General features: G+C 33.0%; 1 protein-coding gene across 2 annotated transcripts in view; it reads left to right on the plus strand.

Moving 5' to 3' along the window:
- SEMA3A (sema domain, immunoglobulin domain (Ig), short basic domain, secreted, (semaphorin) 3A) overlaps positions 1–17,318 on the plus strand; it is a 521,740-nt gene that overhangs the window by 441,088 nt on the left and 63,334 nt on the right. The gene's annotated exons all lie outside the window — the stretch shown is intronic.

A 17,318-nucleotide genomic window follows, 5' to 3' on the forward strand; every position in this document is an offset into this window, starting at 1 on the left:
TTTTTAGTATAGAAAATAATTTTGGCATGGTAGAAAATATACAAGCTGTATATACCCAAAATAAATAAATACTACTCTTATTCAAAATTTTAACTAAGCAATCTTTTCATAACCTCCTATCTAGAGTTCATTTTTTTTTTTTTTTTTTTTGGTTAGTCGTTTACACATTTACCAAAAATTTTTATAAAGGTTCCTAATATATTAATCATGGTTCTTTTTATTGTTACTTAATGATCTATATTTATGCCTACCTCCAATCTTAAAAAACAAAGCCACCCAATCTCCAATTATCCCTCCATGAAATTTATTCTGCTTGTACATAACTCATTAATAAGAATGAAGCATGAAATTTTTCCTGGTTATACATAATTCATTAAAAAGAAAGACACTTATGGTTTATAGTCATGTTCTCAGTAAGACGCTTGAATATCTCATTCTATGAACTTCTGCCACACTTGTTGTTCCTGCCTTATTCCAGGAACCCCAAAATATAGTTCATCCCTTCTGTCTTTCATTAGTTGTTAGAGAAAAATCACAGGTCTATCTCTAGATCTCATTGAAATTCTAAGAGACCATGAGTTGCGGGACAACCTTTGTTCTGATCCATCTTATACTTCAAAGTGACTACTCAAAACACAAAACATACCTCAAATTACCTCAATCAGCATCTCTTCCCTCCTGTAACAGCATTTCTGACTGTCCTATAATTTTCCATGTCGTAGTGAGAAGGGCATGCTCCCTTCCTCTTTGTTTGACCCTTCAGCCTTGGCTCTTAATGGCATCGATGTTCTTTGATTAATTTAGTCAATTTACATTTCATTTGTTATCTTTATCTCTTTTTCAGTACTAATTTCTTCCCCCAAGCTAAAATCTTATTTATCCCATGCAAAACTGTTCTGTCATGCTATGCCACAAAGTCCCAATATATCTAAGTTCATAGCTTGGTTAGGACTTGTTTCCTCAGTGTTTTACTACCTTTACTTTAAACCTGACATTCATCCAATAATTACTTCCTTGAAATTATTCCTCCAAAGGACACTAATGATTTTCTATTACTTTTTATTAATCTCTACTTTGACAATGTCTCCTGCAGTATTTATCATTAACTAGCCCATTCTTTTAAAGTCTCTTCTCTTAGCTTCCCCTATTTCTTGACCTCCCAAGATTTCTCTAAATTTGACATCACTTCTTTAATGTTTTAAATCCTAATGATGCCTAACATAATTGATGGTTGCATACAAACACTGTGGTAATCAAAGGGGATTAGACATGTAGTCAAATGTTCCTCTGTCACCGGGGGTAGACAGAGTTTCATGGTACCTGGGTGACCATGTGAGAAATTTGATGTCTCACCGGGGAAAAGAAAAGGTGCTGAGATGAAGAGAAGAACATGTGCAGAACTCCAAAAACCCAGAGGAATATTCTAGAATATCCAGTATAAATTATTAGTCCTAGGATGTGTGCACAGGCAAAATTAGTAGGAAAAAAAAAAAAACCCTCTTAACTTTGCTATCTGGTTTGTTCACAAACTGAAATATTTGTGTGGGAGGGAGAATGTTTGTTTTTCTATTTAGAAAGAAGACTTTGATCTACTAAGTACCCTAAAGGGCATACAGGCTTTCTCTGTCCATGAGAAACAAAATCTCATTAGAAGATGGAATAACATAAAGGAGAGTATAGTATCCATTTCATTTTTATGGCCTCGGAGAAAAAAAAAAGCCATCAAGTTAAAGCTGCTTTTATGCTGCACACTCACATGTTGACAGCTGAGTCTGAAGAATTCACTGTGGGAAAACACAGTCATTGTCCACAGCTCTGTACTTCATCTCTGAAAATGTGTAGTTCATTTGAGAATTCAGTTATCAGTCTCTCAGCACTAAACGTGAGAACTGATTTTTCCAAATTAGCACAAAGGTTACATCTGACAGGGTGCAAAAAACAGAACTGCTGCAAGATGGAGGATGCAGACATGTTTGAGATAGAACCAAGGGACTCTGAATCACAAGTCTTGGACATTAAATGCCATTACACAATAAAATTGAAAACGTAATGTTTACACATTCATGCATAAAATAAATGAGTTTTGAGGCATCAGCATAGAGTACACAATCATATGTGTTCCAGAATTAATACATTGCTTTGCAAAGTATTTTTTTCAAGGGTCTTCAGGGTTATTAAAATTAATTTCAGCATAGGACTTTATTTTTCTCAAATCAATTCAACTCTTTTGGAAGAATCAGTTCACCTATTTTAGATGACTTTTAATTTTTGTTTCTGGTAAGGAAAAACAAACAACAGTTGTCTAAAATTGGAACTTGAAATATCTTGATTTATTAAAATGGAGTTTCACTACTTTCATAACTAGAAAATTTATATAATGATGCCAATAAACGTTTAAATTCAATTTTAACAGGAAAATTTAGGCGTGAATAACACTTTCAGATTAAGAAACTTCGGACAATGGAATCTGTTGTGTATTTTACATTTTAACATGTAATAACATTCTTAAAACATCTTCATTAGTTACGATAAACCCTAATTTAGGGTTTCTAAATGTTATAACAATTTTTTATTTCAGAAAATATACTGCTGGGGTTTGGCATGATGTGCCAAAATCCAGTAGCTTTTCTTATACTACATAAATTCTCTCAGTATTATATGGTTTCAAATTTCAATTCCAACTTCAGCTGAATGTGGAAATAAAGTAAAATTGTTCTGTGTATATTTATAGTAAGGAAACAGATAAATTTATGCTGCTGTTATCATAATGATATCTTAGCATTTAGTATGAAAATACTACTACCTAGTTATTACCCATATTAACAATTCATTAGAGCAGTTGGATTACTAGCCCAATTTATTTTTCTTATTTGAGGGAAACTGTTTTCCAGTATTGTTTATGTCTTGGAGTAGTAGTGGGATGATACGTGATTTGGAAAAAAGACTCTCTTTAGAATGAGGCATGGTTTCACTTTACTTTGGCCCTTACAGTAATGAAATGAACAGAGGTACTACCTGTCTCCTATAGTTATTGTGGAAAAATGACCACATAATAATGTATAAAAAGCACTGAGCAAGTTCTTGGTGTGTAGTAAGCACTTAATAAATGCTAATTATCTGGGTACCCTTTATCCCACTTCTGTTGGGTGGAGCACACTGAGGAAGCTTGGCCTGACTCACTCTGTGAGTGATTATGTCTGAGTCAGGGTGAAAGGGCAGCCAGAGTCGGGTTTAATACGTGAAACCACATGGATCCCAAGGCCTGGGGAACACAAACAGACCTAATTACAATGCCTGGAGTGTGACGCCTTCCCACTCATTTCAGGAAGACCTGTTTTCTTTTAGTGGAATTTCCTAAAAGGATCGTGCTTGTAGATAGACTAACCCACTTGCTCTTTTTCTGTAATTGAAATGGTATGCAAGTCATCACTCCACTTCCTCTCACTTGTAATATTCATACCCTGATGGCCTGCCCTTATTGGAATCAGCATAACTTCCTCTGTGGTCATGTACTAGGATATTTCGTACTCTCTTAAGATTCAAATTTCTCCACAACATGCGTTTTTAGAAAACTAGACCCAGTGATGGAACATATGACTGCAAATAAACTATGAATACACAAGTTAACATTACATGTTACCAGATACCCAATCTCAAATCACTTTTACAGCTCTTTTAATACACTATTTTGATCTTACTATCTTTGGAGACATAAAAAACGTCAGAGTATCCAATTGCATTTTCTTTAATAAGTAAAACAGATCATCTAGTTTTGCATAATGTCAGACTTCTGATGATGTCATTTTTGATTATTTCTTTGGCTTAAGCAAGTTAGTAATATTTTGCTGACCTTTGGGGAAAAAGCCCTCTATAAGCCTATTTCATGCTTATTTGAGCAGATGAGTGTTAGAGGAGCTGAGAGATCATTCAGTTAAAACAACAGCAACAACAAAGGTCCTCTTAGTTTTTATAGTCAATGAAAGAAGAAAACAAGAATGCAGTATTTTTAAACATTTGAATTATGCATTCTATGAGTAAGCAGTGTATGCATTAGCTAGCAATTCTAGAGTATCAATGTATAAAGTAACAGAAATAAAATGACAATCCTTACAGTTATTTTCTTTAAATTACGCTGAAAATTTGAATATGCAAACTTTAGAACAATAGTTATGTCTATACCTAAAGACAACTTAGTAGTTAAGTTTTGTTTTCTCAGGAGTCTATTACTCAGAAAAATTTTCATCTTAACAAATAATGCACAGCCATTAGAAATGTATCTTTTTAAACAATAAGTATACACCATGAAATTATTCTACTCTCTAAATAATAATACATTTAATCAAATCACTAAATATTTCTTTTTTTCATAAAGAGCTAAAAGTTACCAAAATATACCACCACTTGACATCCTTTATCAAGGACATACTTTCTCTGTCACTTTTTGTCTAAGGAACATAATGACTTTTAGCGAGTTTTTTGAAATTATTAATGAAGAAATATGAATAAAGCTTTGGAATAAAAATTAACTCATTAATGGCAATATGTTTAAAAACTGATTTTATTTTTTTCCAGGCTTCTAAGAAAAGCGACCTGAAAAAAATTGTTCAAATTTTGCCATTTGATTTTTTTTTAAATCTTGGGGTAAAACGTACAAATCTCAGATGTGGCAGGGGCAGCAAATTTTGAATGTCTTGCTTTGAAATTAACAGTTGATGAGAGTAGAAATATAAGATTTAGAAGTATTATATTTTCTCAAGGTAATCCTGCTTTTTAAATGAAAGTTGATCAAAACATGAGACAATATATTGGACAATTCTTTATATCAAAGGCAGCTTCCTTTTTCTTCTTGTTTTTTACATTTTTTTCTCTCTTGTCTCACCATCAGTTTAATGAATACACAGCCTGTCTATACCAATTTCCTCTTCTAGAGTCACTACATTCAAAGCTTGGTGGGCCTCAATAGGGATTTACTGCTGACTGGGTAATCTGGGTTCCTGTGTGCAGTGACATCAAGCAAGAGATTTACCAAGAGAAGTGGATGCCATGACAATGCATGTAACCATGGTGTGACCGGCCTCCCTGACATGGCTCTCAAAAGCTTTCCCTCTGTGAAAACAGAAGCCTGTTTGCAAATTAATTAGTTTCTGGCGGCAGCTTGATTGTTGACCCAGAGTTTGTAGAGTGGAAAAACAATCAGATTAGTGTGCTCAGGGTAAAAGACCAGTGTGCACTTGCGTGTGGCTTGCTCAACTATTGAAGCTATGAATGGAGTGAAACAAATTCTATTCTGAGAAGCCCAGGCAGAGGTTAAGTGTGATGAGCCTAGAGCTCCCCAACAGCAGGGGCTGGGGAATTAAAGGATTTTACCCAGATCAAGCTGAATGACAGGAAGCAATGCCATTGAATTTTAATGGCATGGATAGTTTTGACCAGAAAAAAAAAAAAAAGAGAGAGAGAAAAAGCCACTTGTTATACCCTAATCACTCTGAGTGAAAGGAATGGGTTTACAATATTATGAAATATTCAAGGTAGGTTTGATACAAATACTTTCAGAATAGAAGATTTCAGAAACTTTCACAGTGGAAGATATTAATGATAGTATCTCAAAAGGTCATATCATGTTTATTTTAAAGTTCTAAAATAACCTGCCTTTCCATGTTGATAAAATATGTGTTCATATATCTACTCTACTATTATATAAGATATAATCCTCAGATGCACTATAAAATTAATACTGAGACAGAGGGAAATGTTAACTTATGAGAATATATTTTCTTGTGTTTATTTTTACAAATATCAGTTTAGATAATTATACCTAGAAATTGTGTCTACAGGCTTAGGACAAATTCTAGATGCAATTTTTTTATTAATTAAAATTTATTTTGATAAAGTTATTGATTAGGCTTAATTTTATAAGATTGCATAACACTTTAAGCCATATATACATTTCTTTTTGGATATAACTGATAGATTTCTCCCTAAATACAGCACTGATTACTATCACAATACTCTCTCATTCAAAAATCGTTTATGTCTCTCAATTTACAAGCAAATTGAATCCAGATTCTGCTGCCTGTCAAGTCCTTTATCATCTAATCCTAAGTGACCTCTCCAATATTAAACTCAACCATACTCAAATCAAATAGAGCTGGTGGCCCTCAAATTTGCTATCTTTTTCATATAGCCTTACCATTTGCCCACGGGATTTTAAGTGTTTGCACCTTTGAACCCCAAGACCAGATAGATTTATGTTTGTAGTTATCACAGGGCCTAACATCCAGCCTCCTACCCTAGGATATATGAAATAGGAAACTAATGAATCTCTTCAGGGGCCCTAAAGTTAATCTGCCTCAGTTTGTATCCCAGTTCCTCCATTTATTACTTACATGACTTTGGGAGCCATTTAAGTTATTTGTATTTGCCACACATTTAAGGTTTGTAAGAAAGGGTTAATAGTAATATCTCATACTGTTTTTCTGAGAATGCATGAGGCAGTGTATATAGGGTAATTAGAACAGTATCTGATAATACAGTAAATGCTCATGTTAACTGTGATTGCTGCTGCTGTTACCTATATCCACCTCCATGCAAAGCAGACAATACACATTTAGTAAATTGATACAACAAACAACTCTGAAGTTTATGCTTGTCTTCCTTTAAATATTGTCAAGCTATTTGGTTATATTTTAACTGATAGCTACTATCATTATATGGGGAAATCAGTACATCAGGAATATGTAATATGTTTCTAGTAATAGTTTTAGCTTTAGTATTAAAATAATAAAACACATTATGTTTTACCAAATTAGAAGATGAAACAATGAAATTATAAACAACAGCCAAGGCCAAATTGTAATGAAATGTGTTTCTGTACATGTTAATTTATCTCTAGTAAGTATAATACTTATAACTTAATAAACTTAAATAAATAAGCAATTAGGTTAATTCTGCAGTAATTTTTTTCAATAAAATGGTTAAGAAGACATTAACTGCATTTATGACTCTCCTGCTACATCGCAGTTTAACATTTAAATTTTTCATGAGGGGTCGTCAACTATAATCTTTGGGATGACTGTTAACAGCATGGAGTTTCTGGAGACCTACTGTCTGACTTCAGCAACTGTAAAGAGATCTCTTTGTGACCTAGTGTGAGCTCTCTGTGATCAATTTCTCCTTTTCAAATGAGAATAACTGCAGTTTCCCTCTCATTTGGTTGTTATGAGAATCAGGTATGAATTAATTATGTAGTGCATTTGGAAAAGTGACTACTACAAAAATCACAAGAAATTCAGTTGATGTTGTGTTAATATTGTGTAAGAATTTTAATGAATGGAACAATTAAAATACATAAATACACCAAGTGCTAAAAATGTAGTAAAATGCACAATCTCATTAAACTGTGCAGCCACGTATTTCTAGGAAAGTAATCTAAGTGGCTTAGGGAAAACAAGACCAGATGAAGTGATAGTGATCTATGTCCTTTCCTTAGACTGAATCTATACATACAGGATTTCTTGCCTAATGGTGTCTGCTCATTTTGATGAAAATAAATTGACTCTGCTTCCATAAAAAGAAAAAGTATTTTTCTAAGCTTAGTGATATACTTATTGCTAAGTTACTTACACACAACAAAAAGGCATTAAAAATGTTCTAAGCTTCATATATCAACTAAACATTTTATTCAGGTAAAGGTCTTTAAAAATGTTTCCCTAATAATACTGGTAAAAAACATGTGTATTTAGATGCCCTTAAAATAAACATTTTCAAGGTAGAAATATACAGGTTACTACATGACTAAAGAAGAAATTAGACAAGAGAATATCAAAGTCCTTGTTCTCAGCCAGTTATCAGTTTCCTATGGCACTTTTTTATTATCACATACATTTTGCATTTTAAGTTGCATACCGTTATATATTTATTATTATTATTTAAAAATCTATTCAAAAATAGAGTTTTACTTTTAAAATGAATCACAATTTGTTTCTAGTAATAATTTTATAAATTAATATGGGTGCAGTTTTGTCATTAGAAATATGGTTTTTATTATTTTACTTGAAGATTTGCTAAATTTTAATTACTGTTGGATTTCACAGAGGCTAATTGCATAAGACACTCATCAAAAATGTAACTTTTCAATGTGTTTACAAGTTTGTCTGAATTCTTGTGAATCCAAATAATAATCTCTACAAATGATTTGAAAGTTAGCCAGGTATGGTGGCATGCACCTGTAATCCCAGTTACTTGGGAGGCTGAGGTGGGGGGATCACCTGAACCTGGGGGGTCAAGGCTGCAGTGAGCTGTGATCATGCCACTGCACTCCAACTTAGGTGACAGAGCCAGACCATGTCTCAAACAACGAGAACTATAACAACAACAAATAAACAAAAGATACCAGGGCCTTGATATCAGAGAGCTTTCCCATACGTTTGTAAGGGTATTTATGGAAAACTGGTGTTGCTATTCTCATTGATGAATTGGAACTATTACATGTTCTCTAGGATAGGAAAACAGGTAATCCTAAAGAGAAAACAAAATTTAGAAAAAGAAAAAAAAAACCTCACTCAGCTATTTGGAAGGAATCTGCAAAGAATGACGAAGGAGCAGGAGGAAGAAAGGGAAAAAAGAAAATAATTCCTAACGGTTAATAATAATTTTCTGATCAGATTTTTGTCATTACTTGATTATATTAAACATGTATCATCTTAATAAAATCAATGACATCAACAAAGAAATAAATATCCCCAAACTGTATAAAGTCTTCTATCCAAAGGTTTAACTCTCAATTTTATAATGCAAATTATAGGTGATACATACTTAAGGACTTTTCTATAGGCTCAAAACATTTTTTAAAATGCTACTGGGGCCGGGCGCGGTGGCTCAAGCCTGTAATCCCAGCACTTTGGGAGGCCGAGACGGGAGGATCACGAGGTCAGGAGATCGAGACCATCCTGGCTAACATGGTGAAACCCCGTCTCTACTAAAAATACAAAAAGCTAGCCGGGCGAGGTGGCGGCCGCCTGTAGTCCCAGCTACTCGGAGGCTGAGGCAGGAGAATGGCGTAAACCCGGGAGGCGGAGCTTGCAGTGAGCTGAGATCCGGCCACTGCACTGCAGCCTAGGCGACAGAGCAAGAATTCGTCTCAAAAAAAAAAAAAAAAATGCTACTGGAACATACATTAATTCCTAAGAATACTCAGATTACCATTTTATATCTGACCATATGGTTGTCTGTAAAAACAATTAAGATACTATGTAACATAATATGATAGAGGTAAAATAGCTACATTATTAATGAGAAGTTAAGACTAGGTATTTTTCTACAGAGATTAAGCTATTCATTTCAGTTACTGTTTATCAATTTGTTTCTTTTTGAAATTTTGATTTTCAGTAAGTATTTTTATATTCCCAAGTCTAGTCTCTTCTCCTCTCATTCAACGACGTTTCTGTTTACCTATAGAAAATTTAGGTTTCTAAATCACCCCAGTTACCTATACAGAATGTTATTCTCTTCTCATTTCCCTACTGTGATATAAGTCCTCCTAGAATCACTGATAATAGCACAATGTATAAACTACATTTGGTAGCTGCCAATATATACTCTGGCAACTTCCATTTTCTACATGCAAATAGCATTCACGAGGTTCAAGGAACTGTTGTTACAAGAAACAAAATTAAGTGAAAACCCTGCCTTCCAGGATAATACCTATAGTACTTTTTATCTAATGAAAAACCCTAGAAGTCTTAACACATCAATAGGTTCATATTCATATATTTCCAAAATGTTTTTATATCTCAAAACCATTGTTTAACCCATAGAGAAAGGGAGGGGTTACTATCCATCTTCCCTTAGATTAAACAAATTTTTGGATCCCATTGATTTTCAGGCTCTCAACCTAGTATTACAACTACAGACTGGGCATTTCACTATAAAATGAAAGCAGGAGATGACAACTTATGAGGCAGGCTTTCCTTTGCCTAAATATATCCAGTTTTCTGTTAGAGAGTGTGTGTACAAGAGAGTTCAAAACAAAATAAATTGGAAGTTATTTTTTTAAGTTTTGAAGAAAAGGACGGGAATCAGTTGGAACCAGAAAAACTATGTATTATTTCTAGATTATATGACTGTAGATTTTTAAATTATGTTATCTCAGTGACAAATGTCCCTAACTATAAGTAAATTGTGAACAGAAATCATAGAAAAAATAATGAGATGAAAAAGATTGGTGTTTAGAAAGAAGTAATCAGAGAGTGGGGAGAAACCAGAAACAGTATTCTTTTCTATTCAGTAGAAGCTTGATAACTGACACCATGGACTGTTATCACAGTAAAATAAGGTGTCTTCAGCTAGTCTCTGCACTTTAAAAGCCACATGTAAAATGATAATAAATTAATCATTAGGAATAATCGTGGTTCTTGATCCAGACATTTTCCCCAGAGTTAAGGGGTTTTATTTTGCTTTAAGATTTTAATTTTTTCTTTGATTATTTAAAGGAATGAATAAATAGGAACCTAAAAAATACATGTTCTAAGAAAATTTCTTAATTTTTTTTCATCTTAATGATAAACACAATAATACACTTACAATATGGACAAAAAATATTTAACATGTTATTTGCTATAGAATTTTTATATACCAGTAATTTTACTGCCTTCCTATTTTATGATTAAAGAAAATAAAAAGCACAGTCATTTCCCAACTTCTTTGGGTTTTACTATATAAATGTGTGAATTGTGTTTGTTCGCATATTTTTAACATTCCCTTTCTATTTACATAAAATCTGTAAGCATTTTCGTTGGTCTCAGTAAGATCTGGAGGCATATTATTTTAAAAGATGGTGAAATATATTTTATTTGTTGTTTTTAACTAATAAATATATGTATAACATTTCTTATAGATGGTCTAATAATTTTATTCTAATTAACATCTAATTATAGAAAACTCAGCATTGTCCAGGAATACTGATTCTAGGTATTTTCTAATAGTTACTTTACAGGAAAAGGTAGAAAATAGTAGGTCCACTAGAAAGTAAACCTAACTTTAATTTACATAAAGATACTGGAAATCATTTCTTTGTGCTAATAACATAAAATGAGAGGAACCCTGTGCTTATTCAAAAGAAAGTTGGAAGTATCAGATTAGTTTAGAAAAAGCTTTATTAGTCTTGATGAGGTACCTATGCAAACAACTCCATATGAGCACTCAATAAGGGGAAAACAACAACAACAACAAAAACAGGAAATAGGATTAATGGCGTGCCTGCACTGAACAAAGACCAATACTTGATAGCCATAAGCAGCAATTTAAAATTGTACCCACCAAATTGTAGGTGTCGTGACATTGGTGTTATTACACTGAGTATTTGAAAGTTTTATCATTAAAAGCAATATTTGAAAAATTGGCAGTCCTACAGAAGTAAATAACTGAAATAAGCATGAACAACAGAGAGACTATATTTGTATTGTATTTTATTATCTTCAAAATGCTATCTACAAGGGCACTTCTTTTTCCCAAAAACCCCGTGAACTAGAAAACTGTTGATAATCGAATTAAGTAACCTGCAAAAAGTTAGTTATAAACTGATATTTAGTGATAACTGAGATTAAATTCATTTTACAATTAATTTTAGGAAATTAATTTTACCATGTTAAAAATTTACACATTTCTGCAATTTGTAAAATATTTACATGTAAGGAATGTTTGTCGAGTCAGATACATACTGTTGCAAGGTAAGATAAAAGAGCATAGCAGGCCGGGCGCAGTGGCTCATGCCTGTAATCTCAGTAATTTGGGAGGCTGAGACAGGCGGATCCCTTGAGGTCAGGAGCTCGAGACCAGACCAGCCAACATGATGAGACCCCATCTCTACTAAAAATATGAAAATTAGCGGGATGTAGTGGTATGTGCCTGTAGTTCCAGCTATTTGGGAGGCTGAGGCAGGAGAATTACTTGAACCTGGGAAGCAAAAGTGACAGTGAGCTGACATCATGCCATGGCACTCCAGCCTGGATGACAGAGTAAAACTCTGCCTAGAAAAAAATAAATAAATAAAAACAAAAAATTGCCAAAGTTGAAGGATTCTATCATACCATAGTTCACAAACCAAAGATTTGCGTTATTTATACATAGTTAAAATCACTGAAAACTTAGCTTGTGTAGACCCTCACTACTACATGTGCGGCACTTGAACTAACAGGATGTGCATCCATGGAATCTTTTTCAAAATGTGGAATCTCAGGGCCCACTCAGTTCTACTGAGTGAGAATCTGTCCTCTATCAAGAGCCCACATTAAAATTTGAGAAGGACTCAACTAAACTACCAAAGTATATTATACTTTTGATTATTAAAAGAGACATAAAAATGCTTTTTGTTCCCTTTTACCTGAAGAGATTATTTTATATCCCTACTTTTAGCACAAAATAATGTGTATGGCAGGGCAGGTGCATCATTACTTAGATTCAGTTTACTGCTCATTTGTGATGTAATTCAAATTTTGCAATTTAAGAAGGATAAATTCTTTGTGCATCTCAAATTAGTGGCTTGTTCCATTTAAGCTGGGAAGATGAAAACACAGTCTAAGTGTATTCTTTGAACAGGTAGGTTGGATTTTCAAGCAACAATCAATGAAAGCCCATCTAACACTGCTTGAATCATTTCACTGAGGCAGTGTCAGATTAATATAGCTGCTAGCACTATTACAAAGTTTTGTTTTTAAACCTTTTTTTTTAAAAAAAAATGCTCTTTATGATAGCCTAAAAATTTTCCATAACTACATATTAAGAATTTTAAAAATACGTAGTAGAGGTCGTGACTTCTGGGTTTCAAGAAAAGTCTCAAAGTACAGTGGTTTAAAAATGTTGTTTTCAGAAGAGGTTAATATGAATTAACTGTCTTTAACTGGAACCACACAAAGACTAATGGTGTATTTTAAAGAATAAATAGAGTGATAAAACAGCAAATAGTATTTATAATATGTGGTAATCTGCAATCTTTTCCCTGTAAACATCTTTTTGTCAGAAGCTCTCAGTAAAGGAAAGCAAGGAAGATTTTTAGTGCAAAACAACACCTTAAAACTCAAATATGAAACCACGAATTATACATCTTATGTTAAAACTTTAAATTTTATGTCATAACCTTAAACTTTAAATTATAGGTATATAATATGATTTATATAAATAAAATATTACTTCCCCAATATAAAAAGAACTCTTCAAATTCATGTAAATATAACAACTTTTGTACTATTTAGTTCACCAAGATAGGATACTAAACAAATAAATAATAATTATTTATTTTCAATATATTATGATTAGAAAAGTTCAAAAACCATGGTAGTTAATGTTGAATTTGAATTCTTGTTTCTTAAAGGATAATAAGATCTTTCAGATTAAACAGAATGTGTGATAAGAATTGTTTTGTATGAATTCTAATTACTTTGAAAATTATGCTATAAATTATCTGCTTTTCTGCCTTGAATTTCCTTCTCATATAATTAGGCATTTTCAAGAATCAAAACTCTTATTGTCTCTTATGAACAAAAGCCATAGAAACTGCTAATTATATTGCAGTTAAACATGTTTTTCTTCTTTGTAAAGATCCTGAATTTCTGGTGTTTTTGAGAACATTTTTTGACCATGGAATAACAGAAGTGCTGAAGCTCCTCTTGTGTAGCAATCAGTATAATTAGGTTCTATCTATAATCACATTCATGTTATTTAAAAAGTTGCCACGGTCTGTGTCAAATAAAAATTGACCTAAATCTTTCCTGGTCCCTAACTCATTATTTTATTTTAAGAATCAGGCCACATTCTTATAGATATCTCCCTTTCACTAGACCCCTAGGGTCTAATCAGGGGCAACTCAGAGGACAAGCCATGCTGCCAATGCCATCCTCTAATGAGTACTTGAACTCCTCGCATGCCCTAGGGAACAGGTGGTCATCAAAACAAACTTTCTCCATTTTGCATAAATTAACTTTTTATTTCACGGTATAAATGTTTTGTGAGATTACGTATTCAACAATTTTTGATAAAGTAAGTTTTATGATTATTTGACAATCTTTTTGTATTTTGAATTAAACACTCACTGGAATTCACAAATATCCATGTTTTTATCTGTAGATTCTAACCTATTTTTCAGAAAAAAAAAAAAGTACGCATAAATTGAGTATCTGCTTATATTTTAGGACACTTTAACACAAAAAAACATTAAGTTGTTATTACGTATTTGCTTTTGTTTTTCTGTTGCTTATTGGTTTTCTTGTTTGGTTTTTGACTATGTTTATTGTCAATCAGTTTATCTTTGACTCATGTATAGAATATGTGGGCAAAAAAATTATATGAAACCTTTAAGAAATGTTTTAGAGCACAGACAAAGATGAAAAAGATTTTCAAGTCATCCAACTTACATGGAGTTATAATATCACCAATAAAAATACTGGACAGGGCCAGGTACAGTGGCTCACGCCTGTCATCCCAGCAATTTGGGAGACTGAGGCAGGTGGATCACAAGGTCAGGAGATTGAGACAATCCTGGCCCATATGGTGAAACCCTTTCTCTACTAAAATACAAAAAATTAGTGAGGGGTGGTGGCACACACCTGCAGTCCCAGCTACTCAGGAGGCTCGGGCATGGAAATTGCTTGAATCTGAGAGGTGGATGTTGTAGTGAGCCGAGATCGCACCACTGCACTCCAGCCTGGCGACACAGCAAGGCTCCATATCAAAAAAACAAAACAAAACAAAACAAAAAAGTGTACAAAAGGTAAAACTAGAAGCAAATATGTTTACGAATATCTAAATATTCCAAATAAAATTATACAATCAATTCTATTAAAGAATTTTCTTAGCTCAGTTCATTAACTTAATATTTAAAATGAAATATGTGCTTTCCCCAGTACAATGTTAAAAATTAGATAGAAATCTTTTTTTTTTTTCTGATCAATTTAAATATGTTAGCTAGGAGAAAAAGAAAATGTTCTTAACATAACCAAGAAACAGTTGAATGCCAATTAAAGTTCTTAATGGATACGAACGTGTTATTAATTCAAGGCATCTGTTATTATAATTGTTCTTTGGAAAACATATATGTGTATATGAGATGCATCTTAAACTTATCTAGACTCCTTGTTTTAAACATAACCAATGAGTGAGATATGACTGTGGGTTGGAGAAAGAGTTGAAACAAGAATTGGTATATTTTTCTTTTTTCTCAGAGAGATTTAAATCATGCCTGTACTATATCTTTTTGGTGTGTTCAGTTTTTTTAGCTCCTGCTGAAGCACTGAAACTTTAAGAAAAATAAATCACACACACTTAAATGTACTTGTTTCATCTCATTTAATAAAGCAGAGTAAGCACACTGTCTAAAAATTTGATGAACTTCCTGGCAAACGGAAGAAAAACGTGCTCTAATTTAAAAATGAGGTAGGTTAGGAAATACCATGTTTCTTGAATCACTACCAATTTTCCCTTTAAAGAGAACGTTTTAGTGTGAAGTCATCGATTAAATAAAATCATATAAATTACTTGCTATCATAGAGCAAAGGTTTTCTAAATAGAAAGTTCTATATTATTTGGGTGTAGGATATGAAGGTTTGCTGCCTTGGTTTACTTCATCCAAGTTCAACAGTTATTTTTAATTGCATTGTAGGAAAATGTTTTAATTACGTCTTGAACATGAGCCCCACTGAGAGGATCATTTTGTTTCTAAAGAGCAGAATGTTTTTATTTACATTCCACTTTTCTTTTATACTGACATTCTTGTGTTGACAATGTAAAAAGATGATCATCTTGTCCTCCAAATCTTTTCAGTTTTATAGAAACTCATTAAAAACATGTGTATTGTCTTTATGCCTTTAAATGTAATCAGGGGCAATATCCAAATTACTACTTTCTAAAATATGTGTGTGTGTGTGTGTGTGTGTGTGTGTGTGTATGTGTATGTGGAAGGGATGTGTGTACATATGTGTAACCTTGTGAGATAATAAAAAAATTGTTCCTAGAGATTATTTACCTAATGAAATTCTATCAGATATACTCAAATGACAAAAGCATCTAATCTAATCACACACTAGGTTTATACCTAATGTAATTCAAAAGCATAATAATGTAAAGTATTCAAGGACAGTTGATGATGATGGATGAATACATTTACACTATTAATTTATTTATTGAAGACCTAATGCAAAGAAGCATCTGTAAATATGGCAGCTTCCTGTAGTTAAGAGGGAATAAATAACCAAATATTACAGAAATGCCTATAAACATTATAGTTAAAGTAGCTAGATTAATCAAAACACATTGAAATCCTTCTAATCCATATTTAACATTATAAGATATAGACCTCTAAATCATTATTCATAGTGAACTTGTAAATAACAAGACATTATATGCAACTTTTGCCATCTGCAATGGACAAAAACCACTGTAAAAAAAATTTTTAAAGGCACATAATTATGTCATCCCACATTGAAATATTGAAGAATTGTCTCTTAAACAGTCAGCAGAAAACACCACATACTTATAAGATAAAAGAGTTTAAGCATAGGTCACAATTTAGTAGATAATAATTATCAAATCATGATATAAAATAACAAAAAAGTTAAATAAATTTTCATATATCTATTTAGTCCATATTAGATTAATATGCCCAGCACTTTCCTTAAAATATGTTTGTGCTCAGCAATACATTCCTGCAATTCAATTTGAGGCATTCATTCACCATGGTAGAAAAGCTATTTTAAGATATCAGGATGGGAATCAATCAATCAATAATATAGAAATATAAAGTTGAAATGTGACAGAATAAATTGTCTTAAAAAACAAACTTTATGGCCAGGTATGGTGGCTCACGCCTATAATCCCAGCACTTTGGGAGGCCAAGGTGGGCAGATCCCGAGGTCAGGATATTGAGTCCATCCTGGCTAACATGGTGAAACCACGTCTCTATTAAAAATACAAAAAGTAAATAAATAAAAATTAGCTGGAGATGGTGGCACACGCCTGAGTCCCAGCACTCAGGAGGCTGAGGCAGGAGAATCACGTGAACCCGGGTGGCAGAGGTTGCAGTGAGCCAAGATGGCGCCACTGCACTCCAGCCTGGGCAATAGAGTGAGACTCCATCTAAAAATAAATAAATAAACAAACAAACTTTATTTATTATACATTTAATTTTCAAAAGCAATTCTATAGCATATAGCCAGTTACATTATAAAAAGTTTCCTAAAAGGCCAGACGTGGTGGCTCACGCCTGTAATCCCAGCACTTTGGGAGGCCAAGGCGGGCAGATTACGAGGTCAGGAGATCGAGACCATCCTGGT

This window comes from Colobus angolensis, unplaced genomic scaffold (assembly GCF_000951035.1).
Source record: "Colobus angolensis palliatus isolate OR3802 unplaced genomic scaffold, Cang.pa_1.0 Scaffold74, whole genome shotgun sequence".
Classification (NCBI taxonomy): Eukaryota; Metazoa; Chordata; class Mammalia; order Primates; family Cercopithecidae; genus Colobus; species Colobus angolensis.